The 19,517-nt window shown below is 47.4% G+C and overlaps 1 long non-coding RNA gene across 1 annotated transcript; it reads right to left on the reverse strand.

The window, feature by feature from the left end:
- Positions 1-699: 699 nt before the first annotated feature.
- Positions 700-4,234, reverse strand: LOC128333409 (uncharacterized). Its single transcript, XR_008310932.1, has 2 exons — positions 4,148-4,234; positions 700-1,075 (listed from the first exon to the last, which is right to left on the reverse strand). It is a non-coding gene; the product is annotated as an uncharacterized LOC128333409 (long non-coding RNA).
- Between the last annotated feature and the right edge of the window lie 15,283 nt (positions 4,235-19,517).

The following is a 19,517-nucleotide window of genomic DNA, read 5'->3' on the forward strand; positions in this document are numbered from 1 at the left end:
GAATTTTGCACATTTCAGACACTATTAATAATATTTAAGAGTTTTGTAAAACTATGGCCTCATGCCAGCAGTAGGTATATAATATCAACTCGAGAATGTGCTAATTGAAAAAGTGGCAATATGTATGATTCCATTACCCTTGGAATTGCCCCTTGGGCTGGATTGTGCCCACTGGGTTGCATCTAAAGAAAGTTAGCCATAACTAAGCACCACTGAAATCAATGAGACCAATTAGTTGTCACTAATTTGAATTTATTAATTTCAATGGGACTTAGTCCTGGTTATCTTTATTGTAAACTGTCATGAGATATTGAGTACCAGTTGCAGGGGAGTAACAGCAGGAGTAACAGTTGAGAGATGCCCTCAACTCCTGCCTGTTGGCTCCCAGCGGCATCTGGTGGGCCACTGTGTGAAACAGGATGCTGGACTAGATGGGTCTGATCCCGCAGGGCCATTCTTATGTTCTTATAATACACGTGTATAAACTTTTTAAAAAGTCCTCATCTTGAACCCCTCTCATTCCCCCCCCAAACAAATACGTACATTAATAAAAATAATTAAAATAAATATATACATTTATATACATAAATCCTATAGTTTGCAAACAATACACCCAGAAATTGAGTTCAGAAGGCTTAACCATTGCAAGTACAGACTGATATTTAGATTAAGTCACTCAATAATACTCAGGAGTCACTCTAAAAGACTACCTAATTTTAATAGGACTACTCAGGAGTAATTTAGTATGGATGTCAGCCCTTGTCATATATAAGCTCTCTCAGACAGAGCGTTTCTCATTCTAATGCTAACCAGTCAATAACACACACTTTGGAAATCTTGTCGATGTTCATAAACAGCTTATTCACTCAAAATATGTTCAGGCCCAAACCAGGAAGTAAGATTCGCGAACTGGGCCGTGCTCTGCAACACACTGTAGGCTTCTCCTCCCGTTCTCTAAAGAAAGTTTTGCAAATGGCAGGTCTTCACGCTCCCTTAACTCCAAAGCAATTTCCGAAAATGTTGCAAGGAAGTCAGCATGTTCTGAGATTTGGCACTTGATTATGATGAATAAGTACTGTTAAAAATAAATGAGTGGTGTTCTTTTTCTGGACTGAAACACACATGGGAAATATGTTTTCTTGCCTTTCTGGAGGTTCCCCCCCCTCCCCCTGATTTTCAACACAAAAAATGAGGAACAGATCCTATCTCCATCTCTGTATTATTAAACCTCCTTCCATGGCATTTTGACATTTATATGTCTGGCATTTCACCAGATTGTTACCTGAGAAATCTAACAGAACTTCTCCTCTGGTTTTTAAAGTTGTAGTTTTTAACTATCTAGCATCTGCACTACACATAGGCATACTTATATACCAAATTTTACACCTCCCCTGCGAACAATTCTGGGAACTGTAGTTTGGTATGGGCAGGGGCGTAACTATAATGGGGCAAGGGGAGACAGTTGTCTGGGGGCCCACTGCCTTGCCCCCCCCGAGGCAAGTCACATGACTGACTCCCCCAGCCACGCACCCACCCAGGCTTCCTTCACTTGTCTTCATCCTCCGGAATTGATATAAGTGTTAAGACCAGGAGCTACCAGAACCACATGTCTTTCTCTAGTACCAGAGGCGTAACTATAGGGGGGGCAGGGGGGGCATGTGCCCCGGGCGCCATCTTTTCTGGTCACGTGGGGGGCGCCGCCATGACCAATTTTTTTTTAATTTTTAATTTTTTGTTAATACAAATGTTTCCTGCTCAGTGCAGCAGCGCTGCAGAAGTCAAGGGAGCGCGTCGGTGCCCCCTTCCCCATGAGTGGTCCCTTCCACGCCGCCTGCGCCCCCCCCATTGCTTTGCTGGCACCTGGCGGCCAGTCGGTGGCCTGGCTTGGCGGCGGCGGCGGGCGCTTGCGAGGAAAAACCTAAGTATAATGTAGTATGTTGGGGGGGCGACGGGGGGGGTGCCATTTCAGTGCTTGCCCCGGGCGCCGGTTTCCCTAGTTACGCCTCTGTCTAGTACCATGAAATGACTTGCATCGTCCACAATTTACAAAACCTTTTAAAAAATAATTTGAGCTGAGCTTCGGGTGGGGGGTGGGGATTTTAAAATCTTGTCTCTGGGCCCACTCCAACCTTGCTACGCCCCTGGGTATGGGGCAGAGAATGATCTCTTCAAGTTCCTAGTCAACTTCAAGGGCACCATTCAGATTCAGATGAAGTGAATGGAGGGTAAGATTATTGATAAGGTTTAAAGACCCTCTCTGGGATATTTTCAAGATCAAGTTGTAAAACAAGAAAAAGCCAGTGGTTGACATCCTGACTAAATTTAATAGAGGAAGTCCTACTGAAATTTAGTAGTTCTTTAGATGAATCCCTGAGTAAAAAGGGGAGTAACAGCAGGAGAGAGGGCATGCCTTCAACTCCTGCCTGTGGCTTCCAGCGGCATCTGGTGGGCCACTGTGCAAAACAGGATGCTGGACTAGATGGGCTTCCTTGGGCCTGATCCAGCAGGGCTGTTCTTATGTTCTTAACACTACACAGCAAATTAGTCTGGATGCCAGTCAATGCATTATTTAAAAAATTCTTGTGATTGTATTTTTATACCTATAAGCTGTTTTATTAACACAGCTCAAACCATCAAGAAGGAGGAGGAGGAGTGTCCATCTTTCTTTTCATGAACACCTTAGCATAAAGGTCATAGGAACATAGGAAGCTGCCATGTACTGAGTCAGACCACTGGTCCATCTAACTCAGTATTGTCTACACCAGGGATTCTCAACATTGGGTCCCCAGATGTTATTGGACTTCAACTCCCATAATCCCCAACCAAAGTTCACTGGGGATGGGGATTATGGGGGTTGAAGGCCAATAACATCTTGGGACCCAACGTTGAGAATCCCTGGTCTACTCAGACTGGCAGCAGCTTCTCCAAGGTTACAGGCAGGAGTCTTTCTCAGCCATATCCTGCAAGTGCAAGGGAGGGAATCTGGAACGTTCTGCATGCAAGCATGCAGGTGCCCTTGCTAGAGCAGCCCCATCTCCTGAGGGGAATATCTTAAAGAGCTCACAAGTGGTCTCCCATTCAAATTATTTATAATTCTAGTCACCCAGTGACGCAGCAGGGAAATGCTTGACTAACAAGCAGAAGGTTGCCGGTTTAAATCCCTGCTGGTACTATATTGGGCTGCAGCGATATAGGAAGATGCTGAAAAGACATCCTCTCATACTGTGTGGGAGGAGGCAATGGTCAACCCCTCCCGTATTCTGTCAAAGAAAACCACAGGGCTCTGTGGGCGCCAGGAGTCGAAATCGACTTGACGGCACACTTTGCCTTAGTCACCCAGTGCATATAACATAGGAAGCTGCTGTCTTCCGAGTCAGACCACTGGTCCATCTAGCTGAGTATTGTCTACTCTGACCGGCAGTGGCTCTCTAGTCTTCTCTCACAGAACTACAGTTCCCAGAGCTCCTTGAGAAAAGGGAGTGCCTCCGTTGATGGATGTGCACTCCCTTGTACGTTTGTGTACGCCCATAACTGTGCAGTGGCTTGTTGTGGTTCCCTTCCCTTGTTCTTAAATTTGCCACCCAAATCCCATGTCATTTGATAACCAAGTGGATCCTTCATTTCTCACCAGAGTTGTGCCCCTTACTCTTACAGGCCCGTCCTTCTCCCAGCTCGCTTCAATCCCACACAAAGGCTCGACTGTTCCTTGAATATTTATGACTCGTTTTTATCTCATGCCATGCATACAAAACATACTTGATCCCTTTCCTAAGAGTTTTTTCCCCCCAACTGCAAAGTCTTAAAAACATGTGGTTTTTATTGCAGGCAGGAATGAATAACAGCATTCCTCCAATTGCCACATCAAATGGAACAGTAATATCCATCCGCATCCAGGCAAAAGCTGCCTTGTTTCCTATTTCCAATCGAATCCTGAAATTAATTAAGAAGCACAAGGAGAGAGAAAGAAGAAGAAGATGGAGGAGGAGGTGGAGGAGGAAGAGATAGCTATGCTTCCGCCCCTCTACAAACCCGCCCCCCCGGCGGCCAATAGTTGCTACTGATTGCAAAATACTGACTCATGATGAGGAATAATTAACAATAAAGGGTGTTAGTTCATGCTGGTTATGAGGTTACCAACAAAACCCACCCATCTCTGGCTAGGAGGAAACGAACTCAATAGCCATATTTGCTTTCTTCTGCATTAACACAAAGGCAAGTATGCCTCCAGTCTGTGGTGCAGACTGATGATGTCATCAGCTGGTGTCACTGTACCATGTGGCCGAGGCCTACAATCCGGGGCGTAGCTAGGGGAAAGGACAGTAGCGGAGCCAGACCAGCGGTGGTCCGTGTCCAGCCGCTGCCGTGGCCCCGCTTGCTCCACCCCCTACGTCTGGGGGTTAGCCACGCCCTCACGTCTGATGTCAGACACGGGGAGGCGGGGCATGGTCTGGATCCCGAACGATTCAGAGCCTTGTCCTGGCAGCACTGGCCATCTCACTTCCGATCAGGGCTGCGTGGCCCCGTTCGGGAGCTAGATCGGGGCCAGCGCTGTGTTCACAGCATGGCTAGAAGTAGCTCTCCCTGTCTTTAAGGCAGGGAAGAGCCGCTCCTGGCTGCGCTGCGAACACAGCGATGGCCATTTAACTCCTGAACAGGGCCAGACTGGGGGCACTGAGAGGGCGGTGGAATGTATGTGGGGAGGGCGCCGGGTTTTGGGCAGAATAGGTAATTATGGGTGAGAGTTGGGGCGCACCGGGAATATGCCCTGTTGCCTTATGGGCCAGTCCAAACCTGCTCCCGAACAGCACCGCACGGCCCCACTTGGGAGCTAAACCAGCGGCCCGCCCCCCCCCCCCGCGCATCTGACATCAGATGTAGATGGGGGGGGTGTCGGGGCCACAGCCCGGGTTCTTTGAACCCGGTCGACCAATGGTGGCAACGTCCCTGGGAGAGGGGGCCGGATCATTTGAACCCCACCGCTCAATGACAGCGACACCCCTGCCTCCACTCATGCACACTGGGCCTTCTAAGGCCTGGAGATGTTCCGACACTGCATGAGATTTCATCACACATCTGTAGATGCTCCTGATATGTCATGTGTCAGTGAAAAACACTATACCTCAGAACTGTCTGTGTATGCCTAAAGAAGTCTAATGGTCACTCTAGAGTCCACAGGCTTCTGGATCTGTTGCAGAAGGTTTGATGGGTTCCGGATATGGACATCTAGGTCCACCAAAGCTTTTATGGGGCAGAACCCAGCATTTCACCCACCTCTAATTTCCTGTGATGTGTACACTATGGGTCACTCTGCACACTGGGGAGCAGACCTAAGTCTTGGAATTCACCCATCATGATGCCAATTGCATCATAAGTAAGCTGGGTATTTACAGATGCAAACGTATGGGTGATTTGTCCCATATCCATGACCCTAATACACCTTTGAAAGCAAATGATTGCAGGTATCAGGCAAATTGCACTCAAGTGCAAACATCTGACTTATGCTTGAACTCATTTATCGTGGTAGGAACATAGGAAGCTGCCTTATACTGAGTCAGACCATTGATCCCACTCGCTTAGTATTGTCTATACAGACTGGCAGAGGCTTCTACAGGGTTACAGGCCAGAGTCTCTCCCAGCCCTATCTGGAGATGCCAGGGAGGAAACTTGGAACCTTCTGCATGCAAACATGCAGGTAATCTTGCCAGAAAGGCCCCATCCCCGAAGGGGGATGTCTGACAGTGCTCACATGTAGTTTCCCATTCAAATGCAAACCAGGGTGGACCCTGCTTAGCACAGGGAACAATTTATGCTTGCTACCACAAGACCAGCTCTCCTGCATTCTCCTGCTACACACTGGCTTTCTTTCTTTCTTTACTTACTTATACATGTATATCCTGCTCTTCCTCCAAGGAGCTCAGAGCAGTATACAGGGTTGTGTTTATCCTCACAATAGCCCTGTGAATTAGGTTAGGCTGAGAGATGACTGGCTGGCCCATAGCCATCCTGAGTGGTTTATGGGTCTATGAGGAATTGAACTTCGGTCTATCTGGCCCTTGTCCAGCACTAACCACTACACCACACTGGCTCTCATTGTTCTCACTGAACATGTGAAGCAACCCTTGGACACACACTAGAAGTGGGCAGATAAGAACTTGTTATCTTTCCTCCTCCTCTGAATATTTATTTTTTTTGCCTGACAAAGAACTCTGTGAAACTCTAATACTTGCACATAATTTCTCAACTTCTGACCGCTATCTTGATAAAAGATTATCTGAGCTGTTCTGCATCTCTGTTCTTTCAGAGCCATGCCCACAAACACAATGTCCCGTTTAATTGAGATACATTTGCACAATTAATCAAAAAACATACCCCTAAACTCTAAATGGGCTGCTCACCAGAGACTTTTACACACAGTAGGCTTTACTGCAAGTTTACTGGGAGTTTACTGTGAACTCGAAGTTGTCCCAAAAAGCCGACACAAATAGTGGATTTTAAAAAAAAAACTCTGGATATAAACTGGGCTACACTCTAACGCGCGGTGAAAAGCCTGAATTGTGTGTGAACTGCTCCCCGATAACTCACAGGAACTTCAGGATAAATCTAGCTGATATGTGAATGCACCCCCAATTCTGGAGGAGATGCACATTAAAGGGCTTTAAAAGCCCCATGTGAAAAACTCCCAGCAAAAGTACCATTTTGAGAGGGCTGGGGGAGTCCTATTCCCCTGTAGCAGTGTTCAAATCACACGTCCTATATATGGATGTAAAAAACTCAGCAAATGTGATATTGGAACATAAAATAGCAGAAGCAGAATTTATAGTAAAATTTGATTGTGTCAGTCTTGGTTTGACTAGAGATTATGAGTTTTATGCATAATAAATATGAATTTTTATGCATCATATATATAGTTTTATGCAATACACACAGAGAGAGAGAGAGAGAGAGAGAGAGAGAGAGAGAGACAGACAGACACACACACACACACACACACACACATATATAAAATTGGCAATTTCTCTCCTTTGCTACCTGTTATGTTTAAAACCACTGACATATTCTAAATGTACACAAAATGTCATGACTTTTCTGTAACTGACCATCCTTACTTTCACACAGCACCTGAGGAAGTGAGTTATAACCCATGAAAGCTCATGCATTAAAATATCCGTTGGTCTAAAAGGTGCTGAAATATTCAATAGTTAATCACTAAAGTCAGACGTTCTCAACCTTGAGTCCCCAGATATTGTTGGACTACAACTGTAATCATCCCCAGCCACAATAGTCTTCAGCCATTGTGGCTGGGGATGATGGGAATTGTAGTCCAATGACATCTGAGGACCTAAGTTTGAGAACCCCTGAATGAAACAGCCAAATGATATTGTTTTAATATTTTAATTGTTCCCCCACCGTAAACCTGATATTTGCATTCCCAGTCCCACAACCCTTCTTCTGACTTCCTTTCTACTGAGGTTAGTAGAAGAAAGCCAGAGCAGGGAAACCTTCTTTACATTGGTTTCTCTCCGCATACTGTGATGACCCCATGTTCTGTTCTGTCACTGCAGAATAGATCTAGGAAAAAGGCAAAACCCAGAGAGAGAGAGAGAGCGAGAGAGAGAGAGAGAGAGAGAGGACCTTGACTCAGGCATTTGCTCCTGAGAATGTAGGCGTAGGAATCTGCAATGAATTTTTAATAGAAAGCTTCCTCTAGGTCATGGACTTTGCTTCTTCAGAGCTTCAGCGAATGGGTCTCCTGCACAAATGCCAGCTGAACCGACTCTTTTAATCTTCTGAGGGTCTTTTGGTGAAGTCATCCCAGAAAGCACTCTGAGTTCAAAGGGACTGCTGACCTCCCCAGTAGCACTCTTCTGTGGTTGGGATGAGACGGCTGATAGCGTGCTTGCCAACCTGAATCCTTACTCTGAATTGACCTTTTAGCAGTGGGACAGGAGGCTGTCAGCAAGGGAAAACAAGCCATCATGCTAACAGCTTGCCAACTGTTCTTGCTACCAAGGTCAGACTATAGAGAGTCAGACCATAGGTCCAACTAGCTTTGTATTGTTGACACTGACTGCCGGCAGCTCTTCAAGGTCTCAGGAAGGACCCTCTCCTAGACAGTAGGGGTATGCATGACCCAGGCCACGCAGATGGCCAGTATGCACGCGTGGTGGCCTAAAAAATGGTCGCCGCTAGCATGTAGAGGCCCAGAACAGGCCAAACACGGATTAAAATGCTCCAAACTGGGGCGATTGGAGACCAGGGGGAGGCAGGAGAGGGGGAATTGCTGGAGAAACCCCTCCCTGGTAGCCGCGGCAGCACCCCCACCCACCCCCAGGCAGTGAGTTGTTTTAAAAAAATCTCTTTTTTGTTAGAACCCCTGGACTGGCCGGCGGAGGCGGCTAGTTTCGGCTCAGGTTCGAGCCGAACTGGGTCTGGTTTGGCTCGAGGGCAAGCTGGGGGGAGAGCCCTCGAGCTGGCCAAGTTTGATGTTGGACTGGCTTGAACTCAAGCCAGTTTGCACCTCCCTGTCTTCGAGCCCTACCTGGAGATTCTGCCAGGGATTCAACCTGCATGCAAGCCGATATTCTACCTCTGAGCAACAACCTAATCCTCTAAGGGAATATCTTGCAGCAGACAGTGCTCACATGCAGCCACCCATCCAAATGCAAACCAGGGCAGTCGCCTCAGGAAGCAGATCACTGTGGTGCTAGCAAGGCAGCAAGAAGCCGTCACCATCGTAGGAACACTGGCAGCTGTCCTCTACTGAGTCAGACCGTTGGCCCATCTAGCTCAGTATTGTCTTCACAGACTGGCAGCGGCTTCTACAAGTCTGCAGGCAGGAGTCTCTCTCAGCCCTATCTTGGAGATGCTGCCAGGGAGGGAACTGAGAACCTCAGCTGCTCTTCCCAGAGCAGCCTCATCCCCCGAGGGGAATATCTTACAGTGCTCACACATATAGTCTCCCATTCAAATGCAAACCAGGGTGGACCCTGCTTAGCAAAGGGGGCAATTCTGCTTACAAACGTCCCTCTTGCAAACTGCTGAAGGCGTGCCCCTCCTCACACTTCTTTCAAAGCATGCAAGAAGCACAACGAGAGGGAAAAGAGGCTGCTGGCTGCCTTCCCTCCTACGCACGGCCAGAGCTTGCAAGGGCTGGTTTAGCAAGGAGGCCTTGGGCCACCCCTGCTTGCTGCTCTGGTGGCCCTGTCTCCCAAGAAGATTGCACCTCTCAGGCAGACACAGGGTATCTATCCAGGGCAGGACTTAGGCCATGTTATCTGTGAACATAGGAACATAGGAAGCTGCCATATACTGAGTCAGACCATAGGTCCACCTAGCTCAGTATCGTCTACACAGACTGGCAGCTGCTTCTCCCAGGTTGCAGGCAGGAATCTCTCTCAGCCCTATCTTGGAGATGCTGCCAGGGAGGGAACTTGGAACCTTCTGCTCTTCCAGAGCAGCTCCATCTCCTGAGGGGAATATCTTCCAGGGCTCACACATCATGTCTCCCATTCATATGCAACTAGGGTGGACTCTGCTTAGCTAAGGGGACAAGTCATGCTTGCTACCACAAGACTTGTTCTCCTCTCCTAAGAAGTGTGGAGTGGGAGGAGAGCTGGTCTTGTGGGATCAGGCATGAATTAATTGTCTCCTTTGCTAATCTCCAGGGGCGGAGCCACCATTGGGCAAATGGGTTCAAAGAATCCGGGCCGCCGCCCCCAGAGGCCGCGCCTCATGGCTCCGGACTCGCCCCCACATCTGACGTCAGACACGAGGGGTGTTATTTCACTCCCAAACGGGGCCCCATGGCCCCGTTTGGGACTGAAATTGGCCCGTGCTGCGTTGGCAGCATGGCTGGAGTGACTCTCCCTGCCTTTTTAAAGGGGCCAATCTCCCTCCCAAACGGGTCCGCAAGGGATCGTGCTTGCAGCTCCTGCTGACACAGAGACGGGTGCCTAGAGTGGCCATCCCTTGGGGGAATCCCCCAGTGCACTGCGCTTGGCATGCGGTGCACTGTGGGATACCTGGAGGCCGGGAGAAGTCCTGGCCTCAGAGCGATCTGCCCTGCTCCATGCTGCGGATCATGTGGGAACGTGGGGTGTGCTCCCCACAAGCAACAAACAAGGGTGTGTGTGGGGGAAGGCAAAGTTCCCTCCCTGGCAGCATCTCCAAGATGCAACCTTGGAGAAGCTGCTGCCAGTCTGGGTAGATGATACTGAGCTCGATGGACCAATGAACTGACTTAGTAGAAGGCAGCTTCCTATGTTCCTATGCATTATTGGATCATTATTGTACTGCATCTGCCCATATGAATCTGCCGCGGCCCTCAGGTTGTCCTCTCAGGTCCTGCTGTCGGTGCAGCCACTGATGCAGATCTGGTTTGCAGGGACCAGCGATGCGGCCTTCTCAGTTGTGGCCCTCCCCAACCTCTGGATAGTCTTCCCAGAAGTTCATCCTCACTTTTCCTCTTTGATTAGTTAAAAAAAAAAAAGAATTTGAAAACCCTCCTTTTAAAATAGGGGTTGCCATATTCTGGCTTTCCAAATCCAGGTGCCTAATTTGCATATTATGTAAATCGGCATGCAAATAATTTTTGAGCAGAATAGTGACTGCATGTTTTGCTCCATAACTCCACTTCTACAAGAGTTAGAGCTTAGCTTTTGCTTTTTTAAAAAAATGGAAGGTGAAATCTGGGCGAATCTGGGTAGGCTAAACAATCTAGGTGAGATGTTTAAAATCTGGGTGAAACCCGAAATTCCAGGGGGCACTGCAACTCTATTTTAAAAGAAGCTTAGTAAAATTGGTTGTAACTGGGTTGTTGGTTTTTAATCAGTTCTTAGTCCTGACAAAAAACCCCTATTTTATCTTGTCTGTCTGCTAGTTTATCTGTTGTTGTTTTTAAATACTTTGTTTTATTACTATTTATCAATGTATTATTTTTTATTGTTAGCTGCCCCGAGGGGCAGGCTAAAAGAAAAATAAATAATTAAATATAAAACACAATTGCTTGTCAGCTATCAAATACTATTCTGAATTCAAGACTATTATACGAATATGAATACGACGAATATTCATATACCACTTTTCAACAAAAGTTCCCAAAGCGGTTTACATAGATATAAATAAATAAAATGTCTCCGTGTCCCCAAAGGGCTCACAATGAAGATAGACACCAGCAACAGCCATTGGAGGGACGCTGTGCTGGGGATGGACAGGGCCAGTTGCTCTCCCCCTGTTAAATAAAGAGAATCACCACTTTAAAAAGGTGCCTCTTTGCTCAGTTAGCAGGGGACATGTCAGTTCCGTGTCAGTAGTCAAATTTTGTCACGATTATTGCATGTCAGCTAGGAAAGACTGTCAAATTTTAAAGACCATTGCAAATCAGCTATGAAATTCTATCCAAGATCATAGCATAGTTCCTAAATGCTATAAAGTACTAAGGGCTACTGTAAATCAGCTGTCAAATACTAATGACCATTGCATGTCAACTGCCAAATATCAAATCCTGAAATCAAATACCAGATGTCAAATGCAGAGATGAAGCAGCTTGCAGATATTCCACATCTTCAGATATTGAATGCATGACTATCAAAATTTGCAGAGGAAACTTTCTGGATGCAAATTTGTCTTGGCTCTGTCTGTGGCAAGAAAAAGCTGGCAGTCATTACCTTACAGGAAGTGGTCCGGAAGCAGACATGTAACCACATGACAAACTGTTCAGATGTGTCAGTAGACACATGGATTCCACATGTTCATCCGATCACATGTTCTTCACACCGGGTTATTTGGTCGGTGAAGAAAATGAAATGCACAACTCATGGGGGATCTCGGATGGCTTTACATTTGCAGGCAATCCTGAGGCTGTCCATAAACGCTGCAGAGAATCATACATTGACTCCTAATAGATAGGAATGAAAAGGAAATCTTGGATTTCCAGCTTGTTCCACATTCTGTATATAATGTGTGTTTGCAAATTTTCCACATCCATCAAAGGACCCCCCAACTGCCCCCCGCCAACCATCACACAAGATATGAATCAAACCATAAAATCACAAGCAAACGCAACTCGTTACATCCACCCTACGGGATTTTCCTCACAGTGTTGGGGGTTTCTGTGGAGAGGAGGCTGGAATTGTGGGAATGCAATAGTTCCCATTGTTGGGTTATTCTGCTGTGTAGAATGAAGAAGAGATGACACTATACACTGCACAGCAGGGGTGCTCGGACTTGAGTCCAAGGCCTTTTTTTAATTTTGGAATAGGCAACCAGACACAAAATATGCACTTCCAAAAAAATAAAAATACAGTTCTTTAAAATTGTTCAGTACAAAAATTCAAGTCATTCAAAAGTTGTATTATATTAAATCAGGGGATCCCAACTGTTTTTAACAAGTAACCCTTCTGTCACAAACCTTCAGCTCAAATACCCCATACAGATTGTGTGTGTGTGTGTGTGTGTGTCCCCTTGTGCATATTTAGTGGAAAGGCAGAGCAAATGTTTTACATAAAAAAATGGCATACAGCCAATATCTCCCATGCTGGCACACCTTTGAGTCACAGACAGAAGTTCAGGAAGAACTAAAATGTATCTGATTTAAAATTAAATTGAAGGGGCTTTTTAATTAAACATGATAAATTAACTTTAATGATACCTTTTCTGCATCAATGAGGCATTTCCTGGGACTGCATCCATCTTCAATTACAGAGCAATTACCCTCTTGATACAGACTCCCAAGTCCCACCTGGTCAGCACTGGGCAATTTTTATTTTATTTAGGATGTGTATATTCCAGTTCTCAATGTATGTTCCCAAAGCAGAGAACAGATAAAAGTTCCATGAAAGAACTAATAAGCAGTTCAGGTACGAACTAATGTGCCTACTTTTCGTCTGGCCGCCATCTTGGATAGGGGGTGCATGCATGATGTCATAACAAACCACACCGTTCAGGTGTCCCTATGTGACACAACATCTGTACTAAATCTGGTGCACATCGACACAGGCATTGTGAAGTTGCTAGGGGGACACACACATGGACGGACATATGGACAGCAAGGTGATCTCTTAATGGTACTTTCCATGCAGAAAGTAGGCTAATAAAAAGTGACCATTTAAATATTCTAAAACAGGGTTTGTCACACTTGGGTCCCCAGATGTTAACAGAATACAACTCCCATCATCCACCGCCACATGGGTGATGGGAGTTTTAGTCCAACAACATCTGGGGTCCCCCCCACATTTTAGAACCCCTCTCCTAAAACAAAATGGCAAGTACAGACATTTATTTATTTATTTTATCATATTCATATACCGCCCTAGAGAAAATCTATATAGAATTATTCCAAGGAACAGCTGGGCAGGGTTGCAATTGGGACTGGGATTGTGGCGCACGGATGTAGAGGATATTTTGTCCTTTACCTTCATGCCATTTCTCCACTGATAATCTCACCCCACCCCCACCCAAGAGAGTTAATTTCTACAGACCCTGCGGTGGGCGTTGAACCCTGACAAAATGGCACGTGCAGCAACTCAGCTAAGAATGTTTTAGATGGGAATTTCCAAAAGACAAAAATAAGAACACCAAAAGAGAGAAAGGGGCTGACCAAAGACAAGATCGATAATAGGAACTGCTCCTGGTAGATGGGAAGAACTGGGACATATTAGGGCTGTTCTCACAATCAGCATTAGGGTCGCAGACGCCTACCCTAATGCCTGCTTCGGACTGTCCATTGTGAGAATTGTATGAGCAAGGGAGGAGGAGGAGGGGGAAACGCTCGTCTGCGAACTGGGGATGGAGGCAGGAGGCGTGGGGGGTGCTTCCCCTCCCCTCTCACTTTGGGGCTGGGTACAAGTTCTGGGCTGACCGCTGTTGCCTGCCTCCATACACATCTGGCAGACGAGCACTTCCCGAGCCTCCTCCCTTGCTTGTAGAGTTCTCACGCTGGCCAATCACATGGCTCCCAAATTAGGACTGGAGGCTTTCCCTACCCTAACGCTGATTGTGAGAACAACCTTCTTGTGTGTGTGTAAGGAAGGGACATCTTCTTCACCAGACCCTTTTGGAAACAGGATGGGAGAGGAAGTGTTTTCCACCCCCAGCTAAGATTTGCCCCATTTCAGCTCACTCTACGGGGGAGGCCCTCGATAAGGCAGTGCCCATACCCCCGGTGGGAGCCAGCCCTCTTTCCAAATTGACTCTCTCAGGCTTTGGAAGTGGCTTGAGGCATAGGGGTTGCCAACAGTCTCCTCTTGGTGGTGATGATTCTCTTTATTTAGCAGGGGGAGAGTAATTGGCCCTATCCACCCTCAGCACAGGACCTCCAGTGACTGTTGCTGGTGTCTCTCTTACGTTTCTTTTTAGATTGTGAGCCCTTTGGGGACAGGGAGCCTTCTTTCTTTCCTTCCTTCCTTCCTTCTCTTTCTTTCCTTCTCTTCCTTCCTTCCCTTTCTTTCTTCCCTCACCAACTGCGAGCCGAGGGTTCTGTTCCTAGAAAACCTCGTGGTAGGCAAATTCGCGGTTGGATAGCCATTGAAATCAATGGCAAACAGGGTTAGGGGAATTGCGGTCGCAAAAAGAAGAAGAAGAAGAAGAAGAAGAAGAAGAAGAAGAAGAAGAAGAAGAAGAAGAAGAACAAGAAGAAGAAGAAGAAGATAGGATCGCCCCCTGACTCCTGAAAAATCACCCCCTGACCCCCGGAAATGACCCCCCCCAATCCCTGAAAATAACCCCAGATCCCCCAAAATGACCCCCTGACCCCAGAAATCCTCCCCCAAATCATTTTTTAAAAACTCGCCAAACTGTGAATATTCGAGTCGCGGTTGGCAAGGACAGTCACAATTTCCCAGTTGCAGATACTCAAATCTGCAATTGGGAGAACCACGACTGATGAGGGATGACTGTATAAATATTTGTTGTTGTTGTTGTTCTCTCCTTGGGCATCTTGCAGGTGTTGGTGTTCCTTTAAAAGCCTGCAAGGGTCAAATCGGCCCTGAAGAGCTGCTGCTGCTGCTGCGGTGGTGGTGGGTTCATCTTGCTGCTCTGCTAGTGCACCCGTCATCTACCACCTAAGATGACTGCCTCACTTTGCCTCATAATAAGGGCCGCCCCAACACTCCATGAGAGTTAATGGACATTTCATCTCAATTTGCAGTCAAGAGACTGAAACTTAAAAAGCTGTATGGGGTGGGGGGCTATCTCAGACTCTGCTATTGCAAAATTATGCAATGGTGGAACAATCTTCTCCTTTGAGGGGCTTCTCAGTTAGGAGCCCCTGGAATTTCCACCCCCAGCAGAGATTTGCCTCCCTTACCACATTCCATAGGGGAGACTGTAGCTCAGAGGTAGGACCTCTGCGTTGCATGCAAAATGATAAAACATTATAAATATATAATGAATTAAATAAAAGGTTCCAGGTTCAATCCTGGTAGCATCTTCAGATAGGGCTGGGAGAGACTCCTGCCTGCAACCTTGGAGAGCTGCTGCCAGTCAGTGTAGACAATACTGAGCTAGATGGCTCAATGGCCTGACTCAGTATAAGGCAGCTTCCTCTGTTCTGATGAATTCTGCCAACTAGGCAGTTTCCTGTACAGCAAGAGATCTCCAATTTGGGCCCCCAGATGACGCAGGATCACAGCTCCCATCATCCCCAGCCACAATGGCCAAAGGCTCCCAGTATCTGGGATCTGCAGCAGAACGTTTTAAAAGGAAAATTCCAGGACTGTGCAATGGTATGTGATTGTAATTCACGGGCTTAAAAAAGCCCTGCCATGGCTCTGCTCTGAAGAAGTTCCTTTCAAGCTGTTCTTTCCCCCACTAAACCATGCTTCAGATCTGGGTGCAGGAAAGAATTAAGTTGGCATAGGATCCTCATGAATGAATGACAGTGCAACCAACCCTCCCAGAGCTTCAGACCTCAGCTGGCAACACTACCATTGAAACATGGAAAGGCACCACCCTGCTTTTCTCCGTGCCAAGCTCCATGAAGCGACTTCTAGGGCATTCTAGGGCAAGAAGCAAAGAAATGCAACTGAGAATGCTGATCTGGGTTTACCCCAAGCATGTTGCCATAAAAAGAAAAAGGGGGGAAAAGGGGATCTATTTTTGACCCCGTCATGCTGGACAATTCTTGCAGAAATCGAAACTGCAAGTAAATATTATAATTTTCGGCTTCAGAAATACTTTTGTTTTTCAGACACGCAAATACGTGGCATTCTAGGATTTTTATAGCAGGTCCTCCGGATAGGGAAATTTTGACCTCAGTTTAGCACAGACATAGATTTGCATATCTCTTTCTCACCGTGTGATTTGAAAGGCAAAGTCATTGTCTAGCAGAAGAGAGCCCACCTACAGATTCAGAAGATTCACTTTGTACAGCTCTCTTGGGACCGAATCGATTCAAACTATAACTGGGGGATTTCATGTTTAGAAACTCCCCTGTGAGAAACTAGGCCTTCGTAAATTAACATATGAGGGAGAAGGATTGTATGCAAGATTCTTTTTGTAGGGAGCTTTTTTTTGGAGGGGGTTATGTTAGGATCAATGGGATCATAGAATTATAGAGTTGGAGGGGTCCTGTAGGCCATCTAAAGTAACCCAAGGGTCAGTGCAGGAAATCCAGAGCTGGAGCATCCATAACAGCCTCTTGGGCAATTCTGGGGGTAACAGAATCAGGCATGTTACCACTTTTTCAATGACTGTAGCTATAAGCAAATTTTCAAGTTGATATTATATATACTCGTTGGCAAGAGAACGTCTCCTTTCATAAGGCCATATTTGAAACAAAACTCTTAAATATTATAGTGTCTGAGACATGCAAATACATTGGTAACGGAATCAGAAACGATGCCAAAAAGTCTGATTCTGTTACAGACATCTTTTGCATGTTTCGGACACTGGCCCACACAATCACTTCAATCTAAATTTAATGTGGCCTACCAAGATTATTGTGATTATGGGCATCCGCAGGACTTTTTCTGGGGAAGGGGGAGAGCCAGCAATCCAATACCCCACTCCCTGGGATTGTGTCCTATTATATTAAATAGGAACTTGCTCAACCCATGGGGGGGGACTGCCCCCTTTTGCCTCCCTTCCAGACACCCATGAGCATGATTGTGTGAGTCCACGCCAAGAAGAGAATCTCAGATTAATTTCAGGCCATAAACCACCTTGGCATGGGTTCCTACCATCACGCTCATGTCAGTAATCCACATTAAACCTAGATTCTAATGATTGTGCAAACAAGGCCACTATCTTGTATGGGAGAAAGGAAAGAGATCACTCAGGGATACTGCTGGTTGGAGGCAATGTCCATTTCTCCTTCTGCTTCACCCCCCACCCTTGATACAATGCTGGGAATATGATGGGGGTTGACCACCGCCATACTACCCAGATCACAGCTAGCAACACACTCGTCTCCCTCCTCCTACCTAGATTTTTGTTGAAACATGGCTGTTTCTCGGGAGTGCACATGGGCCTTGGAGCCTGGCTGGATGATCCTCCTACTCAGTTTCTGGTCCTGAGAATGAACCTATTATATACTCTGACTCAGGCGTGGAGGGAGCTAAGCGGTGGCCCGGGTGCTACCTCACTGTGGCACCCCCAGCCCCGTCCACTGCGTCTGACATCAGATGTAGGAAGCATTTAGCCATGCCCCTCACATTTGACGTCAGACATGGGAAGTGGTGTCTGGAGCCATGAAGTGCGGCCCCTGAGGGGTGGCGGCTCGGGTTCTTTGAACCCGTTTGCCCAATGGTGGCTCCTCCCCTGCTCTGACTGGCAGCCACTCACCTGTTTTAGACAGGCATGTCTTTCCCAGCCCTCTCTGGAAATACTAGGGATTGAACTTGTGGTCTTTTGCAGGCAAAGTACGTATTTTACCACTAAGCTACTGTCAGGGGTGTAGCAAAGGAAGAGTGGGCCCATGTTCACTACATGGGCAGACTCCCCTTTCCCCATGGTCTCCTCCCCACCCTGTGACGGCACACACACCCCACTCACACAGATCCACCCATCCTCCTTCCATCATCAGGGCTCCTGATGGATGGAAGGATGGGCAATGCCCGGATGGCTGCTAAAGGAAACAGCTGGCGGTGGTAATGGGCTGCATGCATGCCCTCCCGGGAGCTGGGCTGATGAAAGGAAGAGGCATGGAGGCAGCTGGTGGTGGTGATGGGCCATGTGCACCCCTCCTTCTACTGGCCGGGAACGGGGCCAATGTAAGAAGGTGGTGCAGAGCCAGGCCCACCAATGAGGGAGTGGCAGTGGCGGCAGCAGGAGCTCTGGATGGGGGAGCTCGGCAGCTCCTCTGGACACTCCGTGACTCCCCAACGCAGGGCACGACGGGTTCTTTGAACCCGTATGCTCGATTACAGCTCTGCCCCTGCTACGGCCTGGTGCAATGCCCTGATGTTCCCATGCAGAGCTATGGCATGCTCACAGATCTCAGCCTGCCATTATGGACAAATGGGATGCACGTATATCTGGCATTCCCGGGGCTGGAAACATAGGCTGTTTATGGTTTCCTGGATGCAGCACACACTGGTGTTGGCACACAGCTGCACTGCGCAGCCAGCCTCCAGCCGCCGACGAGGGTGCGGAGCGAATGGCTCCATTGTGTTCCCTTCTGACTTGATGGCCAGTTGCGGATCAGGGGCACCAGCAGAACCCTCTGGCGTGGCTGCCACTGAGATGCCTGGGTGGCTCCGTCGTAGCCTGCCATGCAAAGGAGCTCGGAGGCTCCATCAGTTTCCTTTGTGCTGGCAGCAGCCTCCACAATGTCTATGGAAAACCAAACGAGTGGCGTTGCTCCTGGGCAAAATTCTCTAAAGCGACCTAGCCCTCATAAAAAAGGTGTTTAATTACAGGGCTCGGGGTAATTGGGGAACAAAAGCCGCCCGTAAAACAGAGCCGTGCACAAAAGGCGCTCAGAGCCGGGTGTCTCGTTGAGGGCCAACGCGTCTGACTTTCCCGCTTTGGCCAGCACCATCCACGGCTCCAGCTAATGAGGGAAAAAGGCCTCCCTCAGTAGCTCCGAAATCCCCCACTCAGTAGTTTATTCCTGTCTTTGGAGAAATCGTGGTATACCGGGCCTTGTCCTTAAATTATCCCATTGCATATGCTTTGAGTTTCCAGCGAGATCTTATAGTTGGCCCACTTTAATGTCTAACTCTCAGCCAAAACACTTTTTTTCACTTGTTTTGTGGTGTCTGGACCTGGAAGCAAGCAAGATGGAATGTGGAGGAAGGATCTGAAGGGGGTGCATATCTTTTCTTCTTCTACTACTACAACTACAACTACTACAACAAAAAGAGTTTGATTTTAGACCTTATACAAGTACGGACCCACAACAAAAGTACAAGTATGAACCCACTCCTCATGGAGAGGAGAGCTGGTCTTGTGGTAGCAAGCATGGCTTGTCCCCTTAGCTAAGCAGGGTCTGCCCTGGTTGCATATGAATGGGAGACTTGATGTGTGAGCACTACAAGATATTCCCCTCAAGGGATGGAGCCACTCTGGGAAGAGCA

Source organism: Hemicordylus capensis, chromosome 7 (genome assembly GCF_027244095.1).
Source record: "Hemicordylus capensis ecotype Gifberg chromosome 7, rHemCap1.1.pri, whole genome shotgun sequence".
NCBI classification, from domain to species: Eukaryota; Metazoa; Chordata; class Lepidosauria; order Squamata; family Cordylidae; genus Hemicordylus; species Hemicordylus capensis.